Source organism: Haemaphysalis longicornis, unplaced genomic scaffold (genome assembly GCF_048455015.1).
Source record: "Haemaphysalis longicornis isolate Haplotype H1 unplaced genomic scaffold, Haemaphysalis longicornis Haplotype H1 scaffold_12, whole genome shotgun sequence".
NCBI classification, from domain to species: Eukaryota; Metazoa; Arthropoda; class Arachnida; order Ixodida; family Ixodidae; genus Haemaphysalis; species Haemaphysalis longicornis.
In genome coordinates this window covers 19,139,969-19,147,130 of record NW_027526225.1, presented here as the reverse complement: position 1 = coordinate 19,147,130, position 7,162 = coordinate 19,139,969, and the positions used below count along the sequence as shown (strand labels likewise).

General features: G+C 48.2%; 1 long non-coding RNA gene across 1 annotated transcript; it reads left to right on the top strand.

Annotated features, from left to right (window-relative positions):
* Window positions 1-4,266: 4,266 nt before the first annotated feature.
* On the top strand, window positions 4,267-6,841 carry LOC144161882 (uncharacterized). Its single transcript, XR_013320514.1, has 2 exons — window positions 4,267-4,506; window positions 5,953-6,841. It is a non-coding gene; the product is annotated as an uncharacterized LOC144161882 (long non-coding RNA).
* Window positions 6,842-7,162: the final 321 nt, after the last annotated feature.

The following is a 7,162-nucleotide window of genomic DNA, read 5'->3' as shown; positions in this document are numbered from 1 at the left end:
ATCTCTGCAGTGCTTTGCTGTGCAGGAATTGTAAGCCGTGCAATTTAGTCATTGCGAATGAGAGTATCTTACCGAAGCGTTTAGGTGTTCTGCATTCAGTCAACAGTCTAATGCCATTTGAGAGTCTGTACTGATGTTATTCTTCTATTTGATACTTCTGTTAATCACATTCCCAAGAGGATGGATCCAGCTACCGCTGCTGTGTTCCTCTATGTAGGAGGGTCACGCAGCCACAAAAATGTCCAGAGTAGTTAACTACGACAAGTGCTGCCTCCGACTTTTGTAATTCCCTGAGTCGGTGTCTTCATGATCCCGCAACGTCGCCTCTACTTGTGTAGGTTTGGATCCATGTTTCTGGCAGATTGTTTTTATGCGGAGTCGCTGGATCGAGCAGATGACTGAGGACAAGGATATAGACGCACACCGAAGCACTGCGACAGTGCGGGGGGCTTATCTGTTAAAACCGTCATCTTGTGTCGTTACTGCGTGTAATTAGTCCAGGTAGGGCAGTTGCAGCTGCAGGAGGTGCACTTCCATGCAGACATAATACAAGTTTATTTTATTCAAAAGATTTCATGTTTTATAGTGCCCCCAGTGCTTGTACGGAAGCAAGCGATCTTCACTCCAACATTAATCAATTTAAGTTAAAATTTTGATTCTCACACCAAACTGCGAGTTTTAACGACGTCTGCAACGACAACATAAGAGTGGGACTTCAAGCTAAACTTGGTGAGAAGCGGAGACTTGTTTACCGTTAGTCAACCTAGATAGTGCCAGCATACCGTAGCGGGCCGTTTTCTGCCTTTGCTTTGTTTTTGACCATATTTGTACCTGGCTTGTTTTTGTTAAGGGAGAAAATAACCGCTCCGTGCCACATGGTGCTCGCTGGACAAATATGGCCCGTAATACGCCGTTGCTTACACCAATCGGCCAATGTTGTCTCAGACAACCCCGAAGAGCCGCATTGCAGTGCAGCTAAAACAAGCACAGTGCGCGCAGTACCAACAGCAGTACGCATCGGTATACTTATACGGTTACATGTGCTTTCGTAACTCCCACCGTTTGTCCCACCATTCTTAATGCTATAAAAAGAATGTGCCCCAAATTTAAGCGCAAATGATTTGTTCCCCAAACTTATAAGCTCTGCCATAAGCCAATCCCAGTGCTGGCGTGTATGATATCATGGGTTCTGCTGCATGAAATGAGCTTGTGGGTAGCACGGCCGTTCCTTTTTTTCATAATTATACAGCTTATTTGAGTGAAGATTACGTTAAAGGTGTTGTGCCACCAAATTTGTTGTTTGGGCATTCTTTGTTGCAAACGTTTTATATTTCGTTAGAAAGCATGATACATGCTCTCACATGTACATATTCGGAGTAAAAAAAATTATTATCGCACGATTCATGTGAACAGGATTCGGTTTCGGTTTCTGGGCGCCGATTCAAGCAGTGACGTCACAGTGTTGCGAGGGCGCTCTGCCACGTGTGTCTACCATGCGGCGCTGCGGTACGTTGCGACTTTACTGCGGCGTCTGCTCCCCCACATACGTGCTTCACAACGGAAGTAAACACGCCGACTCGTCATGTCAAGCCGTGACAGCTCCGACACAGATTCTTTGTCTGCATCCTCGGATGCAGACAAATGAAAATTATGGATATGCAAACCATAAAAATGCTAAAAAAAACCGCTAAAAAAAAAGTTACCCCGGCCGCGAATCGAACCAGCAACGTTAACTGGGCAAGCACAACGCGCGAGACCACTGAGCCACCGAACGAACGGTTTCACAATGCGATATAGCCGGTGTACTAGATGTAGGCCCATCCTTGGAGTCGTACGTCGGTGTTTACTAGCTAGTTTACCGAATTCCTGACTTTTAAACTCAATTTTTTTAAATAGCGCTTGCGCAGCAAGGTTCCGCGAAGCCCCCGCAACAGCTTATCGCCATCAACTCTGCTCTTTTGCGAAAGCGCTCGCAAAAATAAGTGTGCCCGGCTGCGACTGCGATTTTGCACTGAAGGAATAGTGCTTGCCGTACTTTGGTTTTACGTTTTACGTTGAAAACCTTTGCCGATACTGATCTCTTATTACTCGAATTACCCTACGTAACTCTTCTTCTGCACGAAACTGACCTTATATTTTCTACAGGCGAGCCGATCGCACACGCATTCCGGGGTAGCAGCGTCGCCGAAGAGCACGGCCGAAGCGTCGAACGCCAAAATACGGATCGCATTAGCGCTAGTGTTCAGTTGTATGGTCGTCATGAAACTTACTGAGTTTATTACACTCCAGAAACTAACAAAATAGAGCCGCGTTTATTGCAGCACGAATGTTGTCGGGGCGCAGTTCTCGCTTCTCGGACGATTCCCGACGACGCATCGGGCGACCAGTCAGGCGAACGGTTTTTTTTGGCGTCTTCGGTCGGCGAGTCAGTCACACTACGGCGACTTTCCATCGGCCGACGTGTTTGTGTCGCCGTCGGCGTAGTGTGACAACGCGGTCTGGCATTTCGGCAGTTGGCCGATGGTTTAGCGACGCGTCGGCGTCGCGTCGTCGTCGCCGTCGTGTCGGCATAGTGTGTCTGATACGACCAAGCGACCAAACAAACTGTGGTAACTGGAGTTCACGTTGACGTCGCTCGAGTCGCTAACGTTGTATGACGTCACAAACTTTGTTATGCTGGCAGTTCACTGACGTCATGGCTAGTGGCGCTAGCGATGGGTCCCGATTTCCAGAAGAGCATTTAGGTAATTTTTAGAAGCGCGTTAAAATATATATTAAGCGCTTGCTGTACTCAGCACTTCGTGATGAGGGTCGTTGCATGCCGAGGAAGCTTACAGCAGGCTTTTTACAGAGTGAAAATTTGGTGACACACCTTTAAATGTATCTAACGAGGCAACCTTTCGAATGAGCCAAACCTGCGTTTCTGCATGGCCCCTTTAAGCTTCACTCTAAGAAATCGGGGGAGCAGTTGAAGAGTCCAACCGTCATTGTACTCTTGCAAGCGTTGGTGGACTCCCCTCGAAAGCTGCGGGGAGTTGGATGCAATGCTCACTCCCCATGAGGAGGAGAGCAAAACTGACCGCGTACTCTTCTCGTGCGCGGCGGAGTGCAGCCCCAGTTCTGCTCCCGCACCAGTGAAGAGTAAACCTGCGCATCGTCTCCCATCTCCAGTACGAAGAGTAGAATTGCAATTTCATTCTTGTCCAGTGCGGGAGTAAGCATGGAGATGCACTCCTGCCATCTGCGCACACCAACTCATCAGCGATGTTTTATTTGCATACGAATACATTATATAAAGCGGTTGTGTAAAAAGCGCCCGATTACTTCTGCCGCGCATTCTAAACGTGCAAGAATATGAATTCGTGTAACGATTGCTCGCAGCGTTCAGTGGCAGCAGGCGGCAAACCGAAGGAACTAATCTACGGACCGCTGCAGACGGTCGCTTTGAAAGAGTTTGATAGACGTACGCTTGTCCCGCGCCTAGTCGAGCTAAAAAAACGGATTGTAAATCTGAGATCGATTGAGAAAAATGGTGTTGCAAGAAGTGAAGTCCGCGCTCTTCTGATAGCTCAAGCTGCAAGCGCAACACGAACCCGACCCAACAACCGTGGCTAGTGTCGCCGAGATAGGCATGTACATACGACAGCTTTTATTAGGTTAAATAAAGGAAATTCGTATACATAACTGGTACTAACAGCAATACGGGGCCTATCTGCAAGATCGGAGCGTGATGAACAGGCGATATCACTGCGAGGGCATCTCAAATACACCCTCTACGGAGAAAACTATCTCGTAGGCTGACGAGCGACGATAAAAGCGTATACACCGATCGGTTGCTGGAACTCAAGCGCCTTTGTTAAGCAAAGAGAAATGATGACCCCCCCCCCCCCCCCCCCCGCGGCGGCGCAGGCGTGGATCACGATACGTAACGCGTCATACATCCGGGGGATCAGGTAACGCCAACCGCCCGAGCAAGCGTGAGAAAGGCACCTTCAGCGAGCCACGAAGTTCGCGTGTTCTGCAAAAACCTACACAGGCGGTGAACCCGCCAAGGCCGGACGGGCGACTTACAGGCCGCGCCAGACCGTGATGTCAATGTGCTACGAACGAAGTGGGCTTTCAAGCAGACGCTTCGTGCAACATGGGAAGTTGGACCTCCCCTTATCGTCATACTTGCTTCGACACAGTATACGACGCGTGTTGGCTAACTGCTGGCCGCTTGTGCGTCAGCGCGACATCATGCACACGCGAGCAAGTCGTATATTCGTTCATTCGTGCGTGCGTCGCGTGCGTGCGTGGTACTAGTTTTTCTGTCGGACGAATATCACAGCGGCGACAGCGCTGAGGCCGATTTCGGAACTATGCCCACTGTGTAGCGATGCGCGCGCTCAGGGCGGACTGTATCCGCGGCTGTCGCAGGCTTCGCGCCTTGAGCTTGGGATCTTTCGCAGCTATTACGATCTTGGATTTATCTACCGGACGAAGAAACGCTGGCGGGAAGTAGAGGTAAGCCATTAGTTAACCTCGTATTCTTGTCTTGTGTATTTAACGAAGCAAAGTTACTCTCGGTACTTCGGTCCGCGGAAGCGGTTAGTCCTAACGTTTTCGTGACTGATTTTGACCGTTGCTTAGTTTTGAAGGGCGGCTTTTGTACCCGTGTGCAAACAGCGTCGATTCTTGCACCGTTTCAATCCCTTTGATTCGTGAAGTGTTGGTATCCTTGCGGAATGTTTTCGCAGGTAGGAAGCATGGTCGCGCGAGTAGTCGCAGCGCTACGCTGTACTCTTAGCCCGGCGGCTAGGGTTAGAGTGGCGGCCGTGCAGTAGCTGTGGCTACCTGCGCGGCTCCAAAGAATTGCGTACAATAGGCTAAGTGATAGGAGCGCGTCTAGCGCGTGGTAGTCACTAAATTACAATAATTTTAGTGACCGCCGCGCGTACAGCAGCAGACTGAAATGCTGTTCAGACAAGTTTTTTACGTTTTGCTTGAGGGCAGGATGGACGGAAATGGGACTTTTCGGGGCGTACTCACCGCACTGTTAAGGGGTAATTACATGCGTCTAAGGCGATGAGCGACGCGAGAAACCTCACTCAGTGTGTACGGCAAACAGGTATTGTGTGCGACACAGACAAGCGAAATTTTTTTACACAGGCCGCTGACGGCGGCGGCAGCGGCGACGGGCCGTCGCCGTCGCGGGTTTATTCCCGGACAGAAGCAGCCCACAAGCGAGCGGCAGCAACGACGACGAAGGGCATTGGCAGCAACGCATTACTTTTTTTTGTTTGTCTCTGTCGCCCACACTGTTTGTTGTACCCATTACATTACTTTTTTCGCTTCGGTTGTCGCCGTCGCTCGAGCGTTCTGATCGTTCAATAACGAGCCTATTGGTTCTCATCAAATGTTGCGATCTGCAGCGTGCATGCAACGAAGCGTACTCGAGAATGAACAAAACAGTAGCTATATGACCCATTAGCAACTTTTCCACGCTAGTCTTGTGAACGTATAATTGGCCCTACGTTGCAGTCGGCTGAGGACAAAATTCGATGCAAATTATTCAGGGATTATAACCTTACAAAAAGAGTTATGTTTCCTTAAATTTTGTGCAATGTTTTTATACCGGGACCGATAGCGGGGTAAACAGTTGAAGCTACGGACAAGTAAGCACTAATGGGTTTGGGGCGCAGTGCGTAGGCAGACAGCTGTAGGGCGCGCTGTCTGACATGACATTGGCCAAGTGGTACAATGACCGTGGTGGCATCCAAGGTCACCACATCCGCATCTAGACTGGTTACTGCACCAAGCAGTATGGCATTCCAATACGGGTTCAGTGCGTGCTCTCGGCGCAAAAACTAATCTATCACCCAATAAACTTCATTTAACGTTGTCAAACTCGTTAATATTTTTTTCATTGTAGAACTTATCTTTGCTGTCCCCCTCTTTCTGTCTATGTAGGAACCACGGGAAGACGCTACTTGCCCGAATATTTTTTTTTTTGAGAGCGAGAGAGAGGGAGAGATCCCCGAGGCGTCAGCAGCAGTGGCCGTCGCATTCAAGACACTTCTCCTCACACCCTTGGACATCGTGGATGGGTTCCCATTGCGGCTGTCTGTGTTTTGGCCGTTCATTGTGTAATACGCTTCAAAGGCGAAGCGCACCTTCTTGCTTCTGTAGACGTTACTTTGGCTCAAGCACGGTGCCCTGGTCGGTACTGTTCTGAAGGCCGCCACCAACATTATGAAGCAGTCAGCTCGAACGTGTTTGTTTTTAATACCAAGTTATGCCTTTTTAAATCTTACTAGCGCATCCTCATTTGAGAACCACCCGCCTTAAAAACCCAGTGGGAATGTTTCCTGCGGTTTCCTATTGTACCACCAAAATATATCTGTTGCAAAGTTGCCGTGTCAATGGCTTTGTATCTTTGTGTTGATTGCACCTTGTAATGCGTTAATAGTAATCCACGCTGAATTGTTTTAGTCCCAGATTTTTCTTTCGCAAAATTTATTTGTAAATATTTTTTATGTGTGCTAAATAAGAGCTGGCTTTTCCAGTCCATGTGAAGCACTCACTGATGTACTAAGGCCATTTTGTTTTATGTTAATACTGTTAACTATTCTCCCACTGCTGTATTTCTACTGACGATTTTCGTGCTAATGCCAGTACCTTTTTATTTGTGGATGTTAATGTCATTTTTATCGCCATAATTTAATGTTTGTATTTCAGTGTTTTCAATTGCTTTGCTGCATTTTTATTTGTGAATTTTTCTTGGATGTATCCTAAATAGGCGCTACGTCTCCTGTGTGCATGTGGAGTAGGAACCGTTTTTATGCCGTGATATTTTAATTCCCAATAAATTGCATTTTGTGTTAAATTGCAGAATGAACCGATTGTTGTGGTATTTTGAAAAATAAAGTCTGAGCTTGTTTTTTCTTCTTTTCCATGTTTCAAAATAGCTTGTACTGTTTTGTTCGCTTGTAACTGCCTATAGTACCCATCGTGGGGAAGGGGGGGGGGGGGTCTAGTAGCAGGCGGAGCGAAAGCACGCTGCCTCGCGGGGAATAGCAGAACGCTCTTGAGGCGTAACGAGATGCTTTCCAAGAGAGAGTAGTAGTACCCGTCTGCAGTATCCGGGAACGCCGCCAATAGAGCTTATTTACGCTTAAAG